We start from the raw sequence: 22748 nt of genomic DNA on the forward strand, positions 1-22748 counted from the left end.
ACAGTTTTCTTCTAGAAATTTTATAGTTTGTGGTATTATATCTTGGATTAATTAGTGTCCACTTTTAATTCAATTTTTGCATAAGATGTGAGATATGAATCCATATTCTTTTTCTTCTTTATTTTTTTGTATGTAGAGACTCATTCATACCTTTTTTTCTACACTGAATTGCTTTTGTATCTTTGTCGAAAATTACTTATCTGTATAATATAGACATATATTTTCTCAACTCTCTGTTTTGTTAATGTACGTGTCTACCTTATACCAATACTACTTTGTTTTGATTATTTAGTTTTATAACAACTCTTATAAAACAGGCAGTATTATTCCTTCAACTTTGTTTTTCTCTTGAAAGTTTTGACAATTCTAAATCCTTTGCATTTCTGCATAATTTTAGAATCTAGACATTACTTCTGTAATTTATTTTTAACTCAAGATATAGTGATCAGAAAAATATTTTGTGTAACTTGAATTATTTTAAATTTGTGGAGATGTATTTTATTATCCAGAGTATTTTCTACCTTGATAAGTGTTTCCTATGCATTGGAAAATATGTGTATTCTCATAAGTGTTCTATAGAAATCAATTAGATAAAGTTTTGGATGGGCTTGTTCAAATCTGTGTCTGTACTAATTTTTTTTTACCTGTTTGTTCTTTAAATTATCAATAGAGGTATACTAAAATATACTACGATACCTGTGAGGTTTTCTTTTTCTCTTTGAAGACATAGCAGTTTTTTATTCATATATTTTATAGCATAGCTCTTTCATAAATCTTTAGGAATATTATGTCATCTTAATGAGTTGTTCACTTAATTATTAGGAAATAATTTTATTTGTCCCTGATAATATTCTTTGCTTGGAGATCTGCTTTGGTGATAACAATACTGCTATTCTACTCTTTATTTTTAGTATTAGGATGGCATAAATTTTTATATTTCTTCATTTTTATGCTATTTGTTTTATATATAAATTACATTTTTTCGAGGTACCAAATAATTGGATCTTGATTTTTTTCATCCTGACAATCTTTGCCTTTTAATTTGAATATTTAATTTGAATAATTAGAATATGTAGTTAATTATATATATGAGTATATAATTAGTAAATCTAATATATTTCTCTTAGTTTTCTCTTATCCCATCTACTATTTGTTCCCTTTTCCATTTTTATCTCATCTCTTTTGAAATAATGGATTTCTTTTCTATTTTTAGTGTTATCTTATTGGCTATAACTTGATTATTCCATTTTATTATTTTACATGTGTGTTTACAGGATATATCTTTAATGTATCACAGTTTACCTTCAAGTGATATTATAGGAATTTAACTATAGTATAAGAAACCTCCAATTACAAAATTCCATTTCTCCTCTCCTGACTTTTACATTATTATAGTAATATGTTTTAATTTTACATAAATTATAAACTATATTCTCTATTGTTATTTTGTTAAGCAGTTTAAAATTATCTTTTAAAGATATTTAAGTAATAAAATGTTATATTAATTCATATAGCTAGCATTTATAATGTTCTTTTTTCCACTGTATAAATCCCATATTTCCGTTGTCTATTGTGTCAGTCAACTTCTTGTCATTTTGACTAAAATACATTACAAGAACAATCTAGAAGCAGAAAGATTTATTTTGGCTCACAGTTTCAGACAGTTCAGCCAATGGCCACCTATTCCATTGTTCTGGGCCCAACTTGAGATAAACAATCATGGCAGAAAGGCATGGTAGAATATAGTTGCTGAGCTCAGGCAGCTGGGAACTGGAGAGAGAGGAAGGGTCTGGAGAGAATATACACCCAAGGTATACCCACCTACTTTCTCCAACTGTGCTGCACCTCCCAATAGTCTATTCAAACTTTGGTGGATAAATCCACCAATGAGGCCAAAGCCCTTAAGATCTAGTCACTTCCCAGATGACCCACCACTGAACATTGCTTCACTGGGATTCATGCTTTCAACATGAGACTTTGGGAAGCATTGGCACTCCAAACCATAACCTTTATGATATTTCTTCCACCTGAAGTACTTCCTAGTCTGTGGTAAATCCTTTAAACTTCTGTATGTCTAAAAAAGTTTTGTTTGAAAGAAAATTGTGCTCGATATGGATTTATAGGTTGACACATTTCTATTTTTCTTTTTATTCTTTTTCTTTCTTTTCTTTACTTCAAAGACACTTATTCATTGTCATCTCACTCTGAAGACAAATCTGTAGCCATCCTTACGTTTTTTGCTCTGTATTTAATGTGTCTTGTTTCCTTCTGGACTCTTTTAATATTCTCTTCTTTGTCGCTGGAATTTGATCATAATTGGTCTTTCAGATTGACATTCATTAAGCTACTTGGAACTCTGGGTTTATCATTTTCATGAGTCTTTGAAAACTTTGGCTATTATTTCTTTAATTATTTTTGCTTTCCCACCCACCAATCTGTTATGTCTTTGTAAGCCTTTAATTAAATATATATTGGGCTGCTGGAAGTTGCCTCACAGCCAGCTGATGCTTTATTATTTTTTCTTATTATTCTTTTTTCCCTCTATTTTTCAATTTTGAGAATTTCTGTTACCATGTCTTTAAATTTACTATTTTTTTTTCAATTGGACTGTTACTCTATCTTTAAATTTACTAATCCTTTTTTTTCCAACTGGCCATTAATCCTGTACTGTATATTTTTTTATCCCATTTAAGGTTTTATTGTAAAACTTCAGTATGATATTTGTTGTATCTTCTAAGATTTTTCTTAACTTTTGAACATATGACATATGATTTATTATAAGTCTTAATATTCTATTCTAATAATTCTAAAATTTATGCATGTTCTGGTTTGGTTTTGATTGATTGCTTCACCTCAAAATATGGTTTCTATTTTCCTGTCTTTTTTTTTGCATGCCTAGCAATTTTTATTAGAATATAGGTATTGCATATTTTACCTACATATTTCATGTTAGATATTCTTATGTTTATACAAATATTTTTGTGATTTGCTCTAAAATGCATTTCATTTACTTGGGATCAATGAGATACTTTTTATATTGGCTTTAAGATGTGTAAGACTAAATCAGAGCAATACTGAATGTAGGGCCTATTATGGTCTGCTACTGAAGGCAGACCATTGTGCATATTCTCAGTTCCAATGTGTATTGTGAGGTTTTCCATTCTGGCTATTGAAATGGGCACGGTTTGGGACTCTGTGTGAATGGCAGGCACTATTATTTCTAATCATTTCAGGTGTACTTTTCACTAGACTTGGTTGTTTCCTCAAACACATGTTTTTATTAGTATTCTATTGAGTACGCGAGTGGAACTCTGCAACTCTCTGGGCTTACTTTTATGTGTCATTTTCTCTCCTCTCTGATTCTGTAACCTGTGGTCTCTGGTTTATTTTGTTGTCCACACTTGCAGCTCTGTCTCTAAAACTGAGGAGATTGCCCAGGCTTTCCCGGGATTTTCCTTATAGTAAGTTTGTCCAGAAACTTTTCCAGTGGGAAGTATGTTCTATTTGTCTTTTGTTGTTGTCATTGTTTTGGTTATTTCAGGAGGGTCATCCTGATTTTTATCACTAGTTCTTGTCTAGGGGTATAAATAATGGTATATGGGTTTTTTAGTAATATATATTTATTTTGTTTTTCATAGTAAAAAAAATGAGGAGAGAAAAGAGAGCTGATGGGGTTTTTCTACTATATATAGGAGATGAAACTTTTTCTCAGGGTTTGCACTTCTTCTGAGTTCTGACTCTCTTAACTGGCATGGATAAGCCCTGAGGCTCCTGCTTTATTTTTATATATTAAGACAACAATTTAGGTAATGCACACATTCTCCCTCAGTACATTTACAAATAATTTCCATCATGTATAGTTAATGAACAAATTGACTCAGGTGTCACTGTGAAAATGTCATCAATTCTTAAGATGTTTTCTTCTTTACTTTCTTAAACAGATAACACATTTGGAGTCAACCTAGTTTCATGGACAGAGGAGTAGTTTCTGGAGGGTACTTGTTAATCTTTTCCAATGCCTATTTTGAGTCACCAACGATGATTCTGGCAGGAATACTCTGGGGGAACTCTTCAGAGAAAGCATTTATTCAATTTCCATCTCCAGATATGTTGGCAGAACATATTGGGAGGCAGAACAAGATGGTAGCAAAGTAAAACTTTCCAGCGATTATCTCACCACAGAAATGTTGATTTGAATAGCTATTCACACAAGGAACTTCCATCACAAGAGCTAAGAAAATCAAATTAGCGATCAAGGTAACTGGTTTTAACATACCAGTAAGAAAGGATTATTGAAGAAGGCTGGAAGAGAAGAGTGGCCTGTAAGCAGTATTCTCGATATGCCATTGATTTGGGGGAGGAAAAGAAATTTAAGTATAGTTCTTAGGCTTAGAATCAGTACTAGGTTTGCCATGGTAAAACCTAGTACTATGCAGAATCTCACTATTTCTGCCTTCAGGCCAGTGCCTCTGGACCTATGATAGCCTGGTGACCACAGAATTAACCCCACCATAGTTTCCCCAATCTTGGGCAGCAAGACACAAAGAAAGGCTCCATTCACTGGGAAGTGGGACAGGGAAGTAAATACAGAACTTTGCCTTGGAACTCAATGCTAGGCCTGGTATCTCAATAATCCATTTCCCCAGGCCAATGTCTATAGATGGAACCTCAGTACCAACTCTGATGCTAGGCAGAGACCCATGGCCCCAGTCAGATAGACTTTTATTCTGGCTAGCATAATCTTGAGCTGGCTTACTATATCGATCTTGGGCCACCAGCATACCATAGCAGCAGGCCGACTATAGCAGCATTGGCCTGCATCTTGCCCCTGTGATGTGCAGGCTCAACAGACTGTGGGCTCTGTTCATGACCCAACGTTGTGGGGTCAGACAGTCTCTTCCTCAATCGCAGTAGCACAATACAGACTTATGCTGTGCTTGGGGGAAGAGATAGAAAGAGACACTCCATTGGCCAGATTCAAATATATACCCCCAAGCCACGGCCCAATGCCCACGCCCTCCAGCCACACCCTACTACTTCAGTTACTACTCAGTTAATCCCTACCAGGGGATTAATTCACTGATTGGGTTAAGACTCTTACAACCCAGTCATTTCTCCTCTGAATCTTCTGGCATTGTCTTACACATGAGCTTTTGGGGAACACCTCACATCCAAACCATAGCAGAAGCCTAGGGCTGATTCTTCCACAGTGATGCCCAGTACCAAGCAGAATTGTGGCACACCTGGCCATAGTCAAGTAACTGTGGATGGGGTATCTCAGCCTCCATTGGGCCCAAGTATGAATCTTGTTAAAATAGACTACCCTTTTTATTTTTATTGGTTCTTTTTACTTATGCAAGACAGTAGAATTCATTTTGTAAAATTGGCTAAACATATATTTCTTATTCTAGTTAGGAACCCTTTCATATGGAGGTACAGGATGGTGGGATTCACTATAGTGTATTTATTTAAGTACAGAGAAAAACTGTTTTGGATTCATTCTGCTGTCTTTCCTTTTCCTATTCGGTTCTCTTCCCTTCATTCCCCTTTGTCTAATCTAATGAAGAGTCTTCCACTCTTCCTACTTATTGTGGGTGAGCTTCCATCAGTCAGTGGAAACATTCAATCTTTGGTGTTTGGGGAACTGACTTATTTCACTTAGTACCTTACTCTCCAGATCAATCTATTAATCAGCCAATGTTATAAAGTCATTCTTCTTTGTGTCTGAGTAATACTCCATTGTGTATAATACCACATTTTCCTTATATCTGTTGAAGGGTATCTAGATTGGTTCCATAGCTTATCTATTGTGTTTGGAACTGCTATAAACATTGATGTGGCTACATCACTGTACTATGCTGATTTTAATTATTTTTAATATAAGCTGAGGAGTGGGATAGTTAGATCAAATGGTGGTTCCATTCCTAGGTTTTTGGAGTAATCTCCATACTTCTTGCCTGAGTGGTTGCATCAATTTGCAGCAATGTATGAGGGTACATTTTTCCCCATATCCTTGCCAACATTTACTGTTAATTGAACTTTTTTTAACTTGATAATTGCTACTCTTACTGGAATGAGATGAAATCTCAGGGCAGTTTTAATTTGTATTTCTCTACTCACTAGAGATATTGAATTTTTTTTCATATATTTGTGACTGTTCATATTTCTTCTTAGAAGTATCTGTTCAGTTCCTTTGCCCATTTATTGATTGGGTTAGTTGTTGTTTTAATGCTAAGTTTTTTGAGTTCTTCATATGTCCCTCAAAATTAATGCTATATTTCAGGTGCAGGTAGCAGAGACCTTTTCCCATTCTGTTGGTTTTCTCTTCATGTTCTTGTTAAGGAAGTTGGTTCATGAGCCAGTATGTTGGACTGTTGGGCCTACATTTTCTTCTAGTATGTGCAAGATTTCTGGCCTAATTTTTAAGTCTTTGATCTACTTTGAGTTGAGTTTTGTGAAGGTGAGAAGGATTAAGCTTTATTCTACTGCATATGAATTTCCAGTTTTACCAGAAGCATTTGTTGAGGAGGCTATCTTTCTCCAATGTTCGTTTGGGGCTCATTTATCAAGTACGTTTTAATTCTATTTTTGTGGGTTTGTCTTTGTGTCTTTTATTTGGTTCCATTGGTCTTCTTGCCTGTTTTGGTGCCGATGGCATGCTGTTTGTTACTATAACCCTGTAGTATAATTTAAGATCTGGGATTATAATGCTTCCTGCCTCACTTTTCTTGCTCCTTATTGCTTTGGCAATTCTGGGTCTCTATTTTTCCAAATGAATTTCATAACTACTTTTTCTATTTCTACAAAGAATATCTTTGTAATTTTCATGGATACTTTCTTGAATCTGTATAGTGCTTTAGCATGGCCATTTTGGTAATATGAAATCTACCTATCCAAGATCACTGGAGGTCTGTCCATCCTCTATTTCCATCGTTAGTGTGCTATAGATTTCATTGTAGAGGTCCTTCACCCTTTTGTTGGATTGATTCCCAAGTATTTCATTTTTTGTCGGGTATATGCTATTGTGAATGGGATAGTTTTTGTAAATTTTCTTTCAGCTAATTCATCTTTGGAGTTAGGAACACAATTGATTTCTGGGTGTTTATTTGGTATCCTGCTAATTTGTTGTATTCATTTATAAAATTAGAAGTTTTCTGGTGGAGTTTTTTGGGTTTTCTAATGTAAGATCATGTCAATGGTAAATTGGAGTAGTTTGAGCTCTTCATTTCCTATTTTCTCCCTTTATGTTTTTCTTTTGCCTAGTTGTCCTGGCTAGAGTTTAAGGACTATGTTATAGAAGTGATGAAAGTGGGCAACACTGTCTTATTCTGTTTTTAGAGGAAATGCTTTCAGTTTTCTTCTGATTAGAATGATATTGGCCTTGGGTTTGTCATTTATAACTTTTACAATGTTTAGGTGTGTTCCTTCAATACCTATTTTTTCTAGTGTTTTAAAATATGAATGGATAGTGCTTTTTCTTCATCTATTGAGATCATCATGGGATTCTTGTCTTTAAATATATTTGTGTGATGAATTACATTTATTGATTTCCATCTGTTGAACTAAACTTGCATTCCTGGAATGAAACCAGCTCAATCATCAAGGATATTGGTCTGAAGGTTTTTTTGTTTTGTTTTGTTTTTTTAATGTGTGTTGAGGGCCACAGCCAAGTCGGGATGATGCATGGCATCTTGCCAGAAGGGAGTGGTTGAGAGCCATTGAGATTGATGGTTATGTTAAGCTGTGTTTTCAATTGTATATAGACCCCTGCTGTCTGCCTCCATGCTCCTTTGGAGTTCTCTCAGGGATTCCTGGGGAGTTCAAGTTGGTTGGTGAGGTTCTGGTGGAGGGAGTTCCGGTAGGTGTGTCCCTGGAAGGACCACATGGGTGGCGTTCAGGGGAGTTCGGAAATAAAGTTTGTTCCTGCTTGAGTGGCTCGTGATTTGTGCCCAGCCAGACTGCGGCAAATGTGTCTTTGTTTTTGGTGTCAGACTCAGAATATGTTTGGAAGAGTTCCATCCTTTTATATTTCATGGAAAATTTTGTGAAGAATTGGTATTGGTAGGACTCTGATGAGAATCCATCTGGTCCTGCTCTTTTTCTTTGTTGGTAGGCTTTCTGTTTCCTTCAATTTCCTTACGTGAAATTGGTCTGTTTAAATTCTCTATAGCCTCCTGGCTCAATTCGGATAGGTCATATATCTCTAGAAATTTGTCAATGTCACCAAGATTTTCTAGTTTACTGATGTATACATTTTCAAAATAGTCTCTGATTATCCTCTATAATCAGTAGTGTCTGTGGTGATATTTTCTTTTACATCATGGATTTTAATAATTTGAGGGTTTTTTCTCTTTTTCCCTTGGTTAGCTTGGCTAAGAGTTTATCAATTTTGTTAATTATTTCAAAAAAACAACTTTTTGTTGATTTTTTTAATTGTTTTTAAATCTCAATATCATTGATTTTGGATCTGACATTATTTTCTGTCTTCTATTGATTTTGGTGTTGATTTGTTCTTCTTTTTCTAGAGCCTTGAGATGTAATGTAGATTATTAATCTGTTTTTTTTTTTAATGAATGAGCTCCATACTATGAAATTTCTTCTTAGAACTGCCTTCATAGAATCACAGAGATTTTCACATTAAATTTCTGTTCTCAACACACTCAGCCACACTTGTGGATAACGACCATAGTGGTTTTTAGACAAACACCATAAATAATCTGCTACAAGCAGAAGGGGAGGATACAAAATGCCACAATACCAAGCCAATTGATGGCTCCAAGTAAGAAGCCCTTGGAAAAATTGTACCACAGATGACACCATCAGCAAAGATACCCGGTACTACCACAATTCTTTGCATCAACAGATAGTTCACAATGCATATAAGTAACACATAGTCCAGGTAAATCACAGTCCAGGTAAGTTCAAAGCTCAATAGATTAATTAAATCACAGTCCAGGTAAGTTCACAGTCCAGGTAAGTTCTGCAGGCAGCTAGCTTAAGCTGTAGCCACAGAAACAGCATCAGCCCTGATGATCCGAAGTCTCCTCAGGTTTTCAGCAACACTGGAAATCTTCCTCCCTTGTCCTCACCGGCACTGGGACGAAGGCAGGAACTCCGCAATGCTGGCTAAAGAAAATCGTGTAGCATTCCACTAAGAAAACAACCTTTGGAACAATTTAGTACATTATCTCAATGTTTTTTACATTTGAAATAGGCCTTAATGGTGCTCATTACTCATTAGTCTCCAGGTGTGGGAGAAAGAACCATTGTAGTTATCCATATTGGAGATGACCAAACATCAGGGATGCCAGCATGTCTTCTGCCCCAGGCTGCCCCAGATGGCCAGGGAGTGTCCCGGACTCAAACTGCCACCGCACAGGGAGCAAAAGCCTGGAGACTGTGCCTCCGGGTCAGGTCTGGATTTGGGCTCCAGGCAGTGGCATCCCGCTCAGGGCGGGGGTCGGGGAAGGGCTGGTCGCTGCCACCACTTGGAAAGTCCCTGCTGCACTGTGACCTGCTCCGGTAACAAAAAGTATTCAGTAGTAACCTTTTGCAATTCCTTTATTTTTTATTTTTTAAATTTATTTATTTTTGTTAATTTCTTATGTGGTGCTAAGGATCAAACCCAGAGCCTCACACATGCTAGGCAAGTGCTCTGCCACTGAGCTACAGCCTCAGCCCGAAATTTCTTTCTTGATAGTCCTTCCTCCTCTGAACCTTCTTCCTCTTCCTGACTAGAGTTTCTGGGCCCTTATCAACTTATGCCCTAACTGTTCTTGGTTCCACTGGGGTGCCTTCTTCCCTTAGTAATTTACTTAACACCCCTTCCATATTTTCGTCAAAAAGACAATACAATTCACCAAGACAAAACAAGATAAAAACACACTGCATCAACCTTCTCCATTTTCTCGCAGATAAGCAGTGTTCCTGATGCTTGAATCTCTGAGCTACAGGAAATGCTGCTTTCCCCTAGTCTTCCATTTTCCCCTCTCAGACTACCATTTTTAGGCACTCCCCCAGCTGATCCTGAATAATGCATCAACTCTGAATTTGAGACAATCCTTGGGCCTGGGCCCTCCTCCTAGTGCTGAAATAGTGACATCACACCAACCATGGATTCATGACAAATCCTGATATAGAGTACCATCTAGTGCTAAAGTAGTGGCAGTGACTACAGGCTCTCTAGTGTACCTTGCTTACACTTTCTGGAAGAACAGATACAAAGAAGGCCAAATTACAAAGACTGTAATGAATATTTACTTTTTAAATTTACAGACATTTAAAAAGTAAATATTCATAACATTAGGCATCAAGAGCTTCTAGCAAACCATGATTTCACTCACTGGACAAAATAGGGCACTAGAAACCAATCATATGGTAACCAATATGTGAGAACTCTTGGACATAAACTTTTCAATAACTGTTTCAAGGAAACTAAACAAACTTCAAAAAAATAGAGAAACAATTCATTGGTTTATCAGAGGAACTTAATAGAGAAACTGAAATTTTTTTAAAAAACTCCTAAAAGCACACTAAATGACATGAAAATATGATAGAAGTTGTCTCTAGCGGAATAGATCAAACTGAAGTAAGAATTAGTAACTCAAAGACATTTTGAAAATATGCAGGTAGAAAAGAAAATTCAGGAAGAAACAAGAGGAATGAACAAAACTTTTTTTTTTAAAGAGAGAGAGAGAGAGAATTTTAATATTTATTTTTTAGTTATTGGCGGACACAACATCTTTGTTATGTGGTGCTGGGGATCGAACCTGGGCCGCACGCATGCCAGGCGAACGCGCTACCGCTTGAGCCACATCCCCAGCCCCTGAAGAAAACTTATGGGAACATATAAGAGCAAAAATACAGATTATTGAGACTCAGAAGGGACTTGAAGATGGTTAAGGGGTAGGAAGCTTATTCAAAGAGATAGTAACAAACAGAAACTTTCCCAAACCTAAATAAAGATACAATCATCCAATTACAGGAAGGTCAAAAGTCAAGAGTCAACTCAACCAATCTACTTCAAGACATATTACAATAAAAAATAAAGACAGGATTTTCAAAGCAGCGAGAAAAAGAAATGGTACATGAAAGTATTCCAATTTGTCTGAGAGCATCTTTCTCAAGCAGAAACCTTATGAGCCAAGAGAGAGTAGGAAAGTAGTATGAAATATTCACAGAAGGAAAAAAAATGCCAATCAAGACTATTGTGACAGTAAATCTATCCTCTAGAAAAGAAGAAAAAATTTGTTAAAAATTTCTCAAACAAAAGCTCAGAGAATTTATCACCACTAGACCTGCTCTACAACAAATGCTACAGGGAATCCTTCAAGTCAAGCTGAATGAAAAAGACACTAATGAACAAGAGGGAAACCTTAGAAGGAATACACATTTAGAGGGGCATGATTTGGCCTACCACATGCGTAAGGTGCTCTTCTTTCATTTAGTGTTTTTAAGACTAGTTTTGCTTAAATATATTTTGCTTCCCTCAGAATATAAACATATTAGGACCAGCCTGAATATTTAACAATGATATTAAGAAAGAAAGTTAATGTAAGTTATAACAATGTTCAACTTAGAGCAGTACAAATGCTCTAAATTATTGGTAAAAAAATAAATATGACATTAGAAAAACTGTATTTATGGAATAGTAATGTGATATATAGTCTTGTATGTATCATACCCTTCTTTCAAATGCACTAACCAAAAAATTAGATATCAGAAAGAAATGTGTTCCACAGATGGTAGTAGCAGGGAAGATATATTTCAAATATATGTGCAACTAGGTTGAACTGTATGAAATCAGAATTTTTTCATGGGTAAATACAGTTGAATGCAATTAATTACATTTAACTTAATATAATTCTTTATATAAGCATCCTGTATTATATTTTATTATGAAATAATATAAACATATAGAAACAGGGATACTAAAATTAACATCCATATAACCATCACCAAATTGTAGGGAGTACTATATTAACAAGGAAATATATTTTCCTTTGATATTTTTAAGATAACTAGAAAACTACAGTAGAAAACTTCATGAACCTTTCTCTCAATCCCAATCTCATTTGGTGATATGTAGAAAATATTCTTTACAGATTTTGTTGCTCCCTAAGTAGATACAAGTTTTATTTTTGTGAAAAAAAAAACCCATCATGTACTTTCTTTTTTTCCATTGTGCCACCCAGTTTTTTCATTAAAAAAAATCTTTACCCTAATGGTTCAATTAGATTCCCTTCAAAAACTAAACAGGTTTGAACATTTTATTATATTAAGATAAAAGGAGAGCTACGATTGTGGCTCAGTGGCAGAGCACTTGCCTAACGTGTGTGAAGCACTGGGTTCAGTCCTCAGCACCACATATAAATAAATAAATAAAATAAAGAGTCATTGACAACTGAAAATTAAAAAGAAAAAAAGATAAAAGGAGATGTAAAACTAATCTCAGTGACTTCTTATAAGAGAACCAATTTTCTACTCATACTGATCCAACAACTCAGTCATCTTTAAGCAAATAGTCTCTGAAGTTCTGTGAAAACATGTTTAAGAATAGAATGAGAAATGTCATCTTCAAATAAGATGATAAAATTTGTCTAGAATACTTATTTATTTTTATAATTTTCTCATTATGGGTTTTCTATGTATAGATTCTCTTTTATGGTTTCTTTCTCTTTTTGTCAGCTTACCCCTCAGTACTCAATATATACCTATGGAACTGACTACCCTTCTTGGTCATGCCATTTAGGGCCCTGACTATGAAAAACACAAAAAAACATAATACTTGCTCAATGCAAAAAGAAGTCACTCATGAATGTTAAGAAAAAACTTTCATAGAATTCTGGGGGGAAAAAGTCTAGAAATTAGGTTGTAACTTAGTATATATAGAGTAGAGCTATTCATATACAAATGCTTATACTTGTAAAATTATAGTTGTAAATCTTTGAATACAGCAGTTAGACTCATCCTTAAGGAAGAAATAGTTCAAGTATTCTCTCCAATATTTAATTTTGATTGAAGTTTAAATCATTGCCTTCTGTCTGTATACACATAGCCATTTCATCCTGAGTTATTCTGGCAGCCTTCAAAATTGAGTGAACAATAGAAAAGTTTCTTCTGGAAATGAATGAAAAACTGCAATTCCTAGTAAAGGATATTCTGGGTAGAGTTTAAAACTGTGCAAACTTGTATTTGGCATTTCAAGTCCACAAACTTTTTTTTTTTTTTTTCTTTTTCAAAGCTTTCCTTGCCAAGGACTTCCTGCATTTCAATTGTGATAAAAAAGAATTTCAGAAACCAGAAAGTAAGAGAACTAGCTTTTGAAGAATAGACAAAGTAGAATATTTGATTACTTGTGTTCTAATAGTCACTTTTAAACTAGATTTTTTGGGGAAATGGTGATGGCTTCTTCTAATGCAAAGTACCATTTATTTACACTGAGATAATTTGAAAACCGATGAACTAGTTATCACCAAACTTTCCAATGTAATATGTTCTCAATCTTAAAGTAAAACTTATTGTGGTCTTTACACTCCTAAGATTGTATATGTTGATGGGTATTAATGCATACAGTTCTGATACAATTCTATACTGGCTTATGTAGAAAAGCTTTCAGTTGGCAAGCAATTTGATATCTGTTGAGATTTTGTAATTAAGTGATTGAATCTTTAGAATAAAGATTTAGTCATAAGTAAGGATATGAGAATGAAACTTTCTAAAATCTCAATTATAATAATCTTGTTCTCCGAATATCATCATTTGTGTTTTCTGGCATATTACCTCTGGCTCACTTACTCCAACAATTAGGATGTATAATCCATTGGCTCCATCTCTTCTTTCCATCTTTTGTTTTCCTTTTCCGCCACAACTATCTAAATTCCATGGTCTCTCATAGTACCTTACCTCCTCTAACTTCACCTTTTGTCTTTAATGCACCACTGAGATGCACCCTTCAGGACAGAGATCTTAATTCATTGATATGCTAAAATTGTTGGTTGTGTTTGGCTCACATCTGAGTCTCTTGCTTAAGGAATTGCCCTCCATGACTTCTGACATTCTTAAGGTTATGCCTCTTCTCCAGGGGCAGCTGACTCCAATAACTGGTTGATTGACTAAAGGCCCAAATGTTTTTCCTCAGTTTAGGGGCCATCCTCACTCTGTCTTCTCAGTAGGATCAGGTAAGAACTCATCAGTTGGAACCACATGGCATTTCCACTTATCCCTCCGCCTGATCCTACTACCCTTAGTACTTGGCAGATTTACTCCCCAGATTCCTGCCCTATAAAACACCTGCACACAAATCTCCCATCTGAGAGTATGTTTAGCAGGAAGTGATTCTTAAGTAGTTAGCATTACAATGTTGTGCTAGAAAGCAGATTCTAAAGTCAGATCTTGGAATAGGATCATCTGTCTCCAAGCTGGCAGTGAGGAAAACATCACTGGTGGAGATGGAGTTATTATAACTTCTGGCATGTTGCAGTGGTGTGATTGTAAAACTGCCATTGGTAATAAACCGAGATAGTTTCCCCACCAGACAGAGTACAATGAAAGGTACAATGTTTCAAGCATTTGAGAAATATAGGAAAATTTTCCTTATAAGAATTACAGAATTTGATGACAATTGCTGGAGGTTATTAAATTATCCTAGAAAGATAATGAAAGGCCAACAGTGATTAATCATCAGTGTTAAGAATACAGTTGAAAGTCTCCTTGCCTACATGCAATGAGGCTTTTATCTAATGCAGCTGGAGAACAGAGAGCTGAAGAAGAGGACTTAATTGGTAGTGGAGAACCATATAAGGTTGAATTCTGAAACCTGGCAAGTCTGCCACACCAGGTTTAGAGGCTTGTAAAGTGATTCTGAGACTTGAGATGGAAACATATAGGCATTTTAATTTTTTGAATGCTCAAGTTTCCCTGAACATTCTGGAATGATAGATGTGGACCACTCCTTTCTGTTAAAGTTTATTGCCCTCACTCAGCCCCCGTTTGACTACAAGCTCGCCAAGAATTCTGGCAGAGTTTATTTTCTTATAAATGTGGGAGAGATGAATTTCTTTTTCTTTTTTTAAGCAGCCAGTGGCTGTGCTTAGCTACTTTAAGCCACCCCTAATTCTCTGTCATGTGCCTATAGATGGTTCACAGAAAACCATACTATCAAGGCCAGCAAAAGAAGAAGACCTAGGCTAGCATCAATATAGAGTCTTAAATATTCTAATGTTATCGCAAGAGGATTATCCTATCACATTCACTATATTGTCTTTGTTAAAAGCACATCATAGATACATGTGTGATCTACCCATTATTTTTGGTAGAACATTACAGAGGACATAAATATCAAGAGGTAGGAATTTTTGTGGGTCACTTAAGGGTCCATGGAACTCTCTTGCTGACTTCACAGTAAGTAAACAAATGCAATGGTCATAGCTCATGAGGGATAGGGTAACCAAGGGTTCAGATTTCTAATGGGTTATAGTTGGACTACCTCTACTAATTTAGCCATCAAGGCCCTCAGAGGTACTAGTTAAGTATAATAATAATTTCAAATAGGCAGTAGAGGATTATGACCATTATTATCAGTTGTGGCCCCAAGACCAACTATAGCAGCAAAAGACACAGTCTTTCATCCTGTCAGTCTTCCTCCAAGAAAAGAGACAGTCTGCACCCTTCAGGAGTCGTCCTCAGATAGGGAGAATTCATTATATAAAGCAACTGGATTTGAGTGGCACAGGGAGTGGACAGTAATAAATACTATAGTGTGCCTCCCAGAGTCTCCTATTAGTAACAAAGCAGGCCTTCCCCCAGCTACCAGAGTGCTACCAACTAATGACTCATGACAGACTCCCTCCACTGGCATTGCCCTCAACCAAAGAGAACTGCCTTGCCCAAAGTTGTCCTCCATCTCAAAAGACAGCCTACATCCAGTGACTGCCTGACATGGGGATACAACAGCTCTCTATCCCTTTTCCTCAAATGTGGACATATTTCAGGAGTCATTACACTCAGGCTACCAGGGATTGCTGAATTTCTATAGCAAAGATCAGTTCAACTCCTCCTCTTTTACCAATCTGCCACCCTTACTTCCATAGAAATGTTTTTCACAAGAGTATTCTCTGTAAAACCACCTGTATGCAGATATATGCTTCAGGGTCTGTTTCCCAGGATACATACCCTATGACACTTCTAAGCCACCCTATATAATGGTAGTCCATGTCTCACCCCATGTTCTTCTTTACACAGTCTATGATGGCTAGAGAGAAACTCACAGCAGCTCATACTGTTTCACTTTAAAGCGCGACCACTCATCAAGGCTGCCGAGAAATCTTACTCTACTTTCCTTGTGCATTTGTCCATCTCATACTCCCTAGCTACTATTTCATATCTTACCTTCTCAATTCTTCAATATCCTTCCCTCCATTCTCACTTTTAGCTGACATCTTACTTTTAACTTTAATGAGAAAATATAAGCATTAATAATAGAATTTTGACATATACCCACCATCTCACTGATAAACAGCCTGGTGTTATGCCTATTATTCTTTTTACCATTTAAGTTCCTGTCAAGGGCTAATTTTCTACAAAAGTGAAGTCTTATTCTAGCCCTTTCCTCAAGAACATTATTTTACAAATTCTCACTTCACCCCATGTGTATTACACTATTTTACCTCTCTGTTCTATCTTTCCTATCTGTACACAAACATAGTGTTTCCCCCACTTCACAACATCTTATCTTCTAGTCCTTGCCCCATTTTCTGCTATACTCTCAGACAAGATCCTCAAAATTTTGTCTATATTCTTTCCTCAATTATTTTCTTTATATTATTTCTTGAGTCCACTCCTTAGAAACCACCCTTTTGAAGGTCATCATTGAATACCATGTTACTAAACCCAAGGGACAGTTCTAAATCATCACTTCGTACTGTCTCAAGTATTTGATATGATTAATCATCCTCTCTTTTCTTGGAACATTTCATTTACTTGGTTTCCATATTGTAGATCCTGAAGATACTTCTACCTCATTGTTACTGTCTTAGTCTCCTCTATCAATTTGCTCACCCATCTTCATAATGTCATGTTGGGGGGTATATTAAGACTCATTCCATTGACTTCATCTTTTCTATATTGAGGCTTCCCTCTCTGATAAACACATGTAACTTTATGACCCCCCAAGATAAAAGCTGATGATTACCATATTTATGTTGTTTATCCAGAACTTTCTTTGGCCCCTGGACTCATATATGAAACTGCCTTTGCAACATCCATATTTGTTCAACAGACAACTCAAACTTTCCAATCCTAAAAATCCAGTCTTTCATACCCAAACCATCTCCTTCTACAATCCCTCACACTTCTGTTAATGGCTACTCTGCCTTTTTGTTTAGTCGGTCTAAAAGTCCAGGATTTATCCTAGAATGTACTTATTCACATACTATATCCAGTCTCTCAGTAAATTTACCACATGCTTTTTTTCAAAGTGTATGCAGCCACTTCCCTAATCCAAACCACTGTTTCTGTCCACTTGATCAGTGCAGTCACCTCCTAATCATTTTTCATGATTCCATATTTCATTTTCTTGTTGGCTATTGTTAATAAAACAACCAGAATAACTCTTCTAAAAGAGAAGATTCATTAGGTCATTCATCTACTCGGTCCTGTTTATAGCTCCCTGACTATTCACATTAGAAGCCAAAGTCCATTTAATGACAATTTGCCTTATACAACTTGGTAAAGATCCTTAGTTCTCTGAATTCATGTCTGAGAATCCTCAATCCTGCCATATTCTTCTAGCCTCACCATTCTCAAATAATAATGCATTCTGCAGCTTCACGTTTTGCAGTTAAAATCCTCAGCCTGTAAAGCTTCCTCCCAAATAACTCCTTCACTTTTTCTCTTGTCTCCCACAGATTTTTATCCAAATGTCATCATCTCAGTGAGAACTTCTCTAACCACATCTTTTTACATCTTATACACATGCCTTCTATTCCTCTTTTTTCCTTTATTCTATCTTTATAACACTTTCTACCTTCTAACACACAAGCATCCCTTAATATCTTTGGGGAACTAGTCCAGGACCCCCATGGATACTAAACTCTGTGGAGAACTAACTCTCTTACTATACATTGTATAGTATTTGTATATGACATATGCATATCTTCCTGTGTATTTTAAATAATATTTAGATTACTAATAGTACCTAATATGATTTAAATATTATCAAAATATTTGTGCAATATTGCTTAGGGAATCATGACAAGAAAAAAGTCTGTACATATTCAGTACAAATTCAATTTTGCAAGTATTTTTGATCTGCTATTGGTTGACTCCATGGATACTGGACCCATAAATATGAAGGACCAACTGTACCATAATTTAGTGGGTTTTTTTTTTATTATTTATTGTCTGGCTTCCCTAACTAGACCTAAGTTCCATAAGTTCAGAGATTTTTGTTGTTGTTGTTGCAGTTCAGTGCTTGTATTCCTAAGGCCCAGAGGAGCACATAGCAGATGATAGATATTTAATGTTTGCTAAATAATCAGTAAAGGAATAAATGAATAAGTGAATTAGTGAATAAATAAAACTAACTCCTTCTATATTAGTCAGAACCCCAGAAGGAAACAGAAAAATCAAATGGGAAAACTTACCTAAGTTTAAACTGTATGCAGAATTGAAGTAGACCAATGAAAATGGTAAATATCCAGGGGCCAGGAACTGTGAGAGTTGTTATACCTGTACTTGAAGGAGCAAGGAAGACATCAGACACCAGAATATAAAGAGAGTAGCTCTGAGGTGAAGCTGCCTAACATAAGGTTTGGCCTTCAGTAGGAGGATACAGTCATTCAGAGGCAACCCAGTAAAAGGACCAAGAAAGTAAATATCCTCGTCTCCCCAGCTGTTGACTCCCATTAGCTAAATCCCACTGTAAGTCAAAGGACAAGGAAATCTTCCAGGATACTCTCTAACAGCGAAAGCCCAAGCACACAGTAGGGTAGGGAATGTTGGAAAGTGAGTCTAAACAGGAAAATAGAAACCATCTTCTATATATACTTTTAATTTCTATCCCAGTTTCTTATGGAATGGTATATAGCAAAAGGATTATTTTAACATTAGCATATTTGCTAAAGAAGATAAATTTCATTAATGCTGGAAACTTTGTATCTATAATTTCTATTCCCATAGCATTTTTAGCACTTATTTCTTATCTTTTAAAATAAAAACAGTCAATCCTTAGAAGGTTTTGATTTTTCTTCACTTTAAATCACTACAGTTCAGATTGTTTTCTCAGAATCAAATACTAACCTTTAAGAGAATGTCTAAAGGCTACATTCTTTGGCCTGTTCTATTTAGGCGACTAAAAGAAATATCATTGAGATTTGCTAAAGGCATCTTTGGAAATTTTTTGAAATGAGTCTTATTTTCTTTTTAATAGAAGCAAAGTAAAATCAAAGGAAATGAAGCAACAGCCCTGCTGTGGAAAGATAAAACTCAGCTCTGGTTAAAAATAGCATCTATAACTGCTGATGAGAAAGAGGCACATCTGGTGGAAAGAATACATTTAACAGGTGACACTTTTGAGAAGGTGCCTAAAGCATTTAGGACATCATAACAGTACCAATATGACGATACCTCTCAGAAGTTGGAGTAGAAAATAAAGAAAGTTACTCATAATATTTGGGGTATAATGTAAATGGTCTTAGCTTTCTGTCCTCTAGGACTGGGACTTTCTATTTGTGAAAGAAGCTTTCCCTGTTTTTCATTTAGCCTTTACTTAAAAAGGGCTTTGTAAAACAAAAACACAAGTCTACAAAGAATGTGCAATGTGCAAATCGACAAGAAGGTTATATAAATGGAACCAGCCCTTAGAAAAACTTTTGGCTCATTCTGGAGACTCAAACTTGAGTTCTGTAAACCGAGAATATGAAGACATAATAAAGAATCAGGTAATAATTGTAGAGAATTCTATAGTGATTTGGGGGGTACTGTTGAATGTGCTGTTGCTGTTTGTGTATCCTGAAAAAAAGGCACTTGCTATGGAAATACTGAGAGCAGTTTTTTCTTCTGAACTTTGTTGCTCTACAGTGTGTCTCTCTTGTTCATGTCCTGAGCTCTTGGGATTTGTGATCTGTTTCTGCTTCCTTCTATTTCTATCTTACAACTCGAACATGGTACCCTGTGTGGTACCATGCCTCTTGTATCTTTAATTTCCTCCTTACTCTTCTTTATCAGCAAATACCTCTTGTGCTCAGTGTGATAATTACTATTCATTTAATAAATGTTCACTGATTTTCAATAAATCCCACTACCAAATCACTTGGTCACCGTTTAGCCTTTATGTTAATCTTTGGCATCTCTGAATCAGTGAACCCAAGTGACTCTGAATTATCCTTTCCCATCTCAGTATATCATAACTATAACTGGAAAAAAATTTACCTTTCTCACTTTGCTTTAGCCTCCAAGCTGACTTAAAAATTCTGCTTTCTTCTTCTACATACAGCCCAAACCTCTGCTTATGCCTGTCCAGGCTTTTAATTATCTCATCTAAATTTACTTCAAACCCATTCCATCTGTTCTATTTAGACCTTACCAGATTAGTTTCTCTATATTGTCTACAGAATTGGATGATAATATGAGGAAACTCTACAGAAACTTCATTTGGGGGATCTATTATTTTGGAATTCACTGCTTATCTCTCCATTTAAATATGCATTTGCCTGTGGAAACAACTACCTCTGCCAGAGTTCTGCTCCATTAATGATCACATCTGACTCTGATTGAAACCATGCAAAGTACATGTTGTTCTACCCATACCGCAGATAAAAAGTATAACATTTAAATAGGTTATTTCCAAGATCATACTTCTGACAAGTGAAAGAAAATATAAAGTACTTCTCATCCTCATTGCTAATTGGAATAATCCATATCACCTTCTTTTCAGTATTTAACTGCACACAGGAGTCACTTGGGGATCTTGGTAAAATGCAGGTTTATGATCTGTGAAAGGGACCAAGGATCTGCATTTCTACCAAAGTCCCAGAGGACCTCAGTGATTGGTGTCATATTTTGAATAGCAGAGATTTAGAAAGCTTTTTAAGAAAATACGTGTGCCAGACTTCAGATTATTTAAGTATTTGAAGATGGATCAGGCTGAGGTGTCCACATATTATCCAAGAGATTTGAATGCGTAGGCATGATTGAAAACTACTAAGTCCAAATTTTTCATGTCTTCCACTTTAAAACAATATCTTTTAATAGACTTTATTTTACTGAAGTCTACCTATCTGGGTAATATTTTACATGCTATTTATCAGGGTACCATATAATTTTAAAAGGGATAGTGAGGGCATATTAGTTTCCTGTGGTGACTATTAGAAATTGCCATTAACTAGGTGGCTTTAAACAGCATAAATTAATTATCTCACACTTCCAGAGAATGGAGGTTCAAAATGAGGATCTGTGCTAGGCTAAAACCAAGGTTCAGCATAGCCATATTCACTTGTATGGGAAAAGAATCTGTTTCTTCCTTTTCCTCCTTATTATAAGTGCTTGGTTTGTTACTGCACCATTCCCCTCTCTACCCATGTCTTCCCTAGACTTTCTCTGACATCTTTCAACTTTCCCTCTGCCTACTTCTTATAGAAATGCATGTAATATCATTAGAACACACCTGGAAAAATCTAAATTATATCTGTAAAACCCCCTTTGCAAATAAAGTAACATTTGAAAGTTCTAGAGAATAAGCTGTAAATATCTTTAGAGGACATTAATTGGCCTGTGAAGGATAAAAAGAACTTATAATATTGAAACTAGAGTTTGGGATAAAAGTAGATTCTCCACTTCACCAATTTCCTTCTGAGTTCTTGTCTTGCAAATTTGAAGAGTAAAATCCACAGACAGTGATGGAAGACAAGAATAAACAGAGTGAGTAGGATTTATTTTAAGTGAGAAGAGAAAATGTAGAACTTCCGTGATACAGGAGGGGACCTGATAGCCAGAAACCCATTTTCGTGTGCTAGTCTACAGGCTTACAGGGTTATGGGGGCATGAGTGTTGGCCAAAATCTGTGTTAAATAGGCATTGAAAAAGTACCAAAGCTATTGGTAAAAACCTCTGTTAAACAAGCTTTGAAAAAGTATCCAGGCTCTTGGCTCTTTCCTATATCCTTTGAGTTTTAGTCCTTCCTGAAACTATCTTCCAGGTTCATCTCTACTTTTCATTTCCCCATACTTTAGCACAAAGGAGTTGACTGGAATGTCTCCACAGCTTAGCTTCAGAGTATCTTTATATCTGAAAACAGCCTTGATGGGGTCCATTAATGTTCTACTCCTTAATCTCCTGATGAAGTCTTTGCATTTTAAAGAGATCTTAATTGGAACCCATTACCCTGAATGCCTGACCATTGACTATCTATTATTATTAAATATGTCAGGCAATTCTGATTAAAAAAGAAGAAAGTCACAGGACTTCCATTATTTTACTTCAAGACTTCTTATAAAAAATATAGTGATCAAGATAGTGTAGTATTAATTTAAGGATTGGCAAATAAATCAAAGGAAAAGAATAGAGCCCAGCAATATACCCACATATGAAGGACTATTTGATTTTTCATAAAAAAACCAAAGCACTCTTACAGAGGAAGTCTTTTCAACAAATGATGTGGCAGAAACACAACATTCACATTAAAAAAGTGACTCACCACTTCATGTTATATACTATAAACAATTTGGGATAAATTAAAGACCTAAATGTAA

This window comes from Callospermophilus lateralis, chromosome 4 (genome assembly GCF_048772815.1).
Source record: "Callospermophilus lateralis isolate mCalLat2 chromosome 4, mCalLat2.hap1, whole genome shotgun sequence".
NCBI lineage: Eukaryota > Metazoa > Chordata > Mammalia > Rodentia > Sciuridae > Callospermophilus > Callospermophilus lateralis.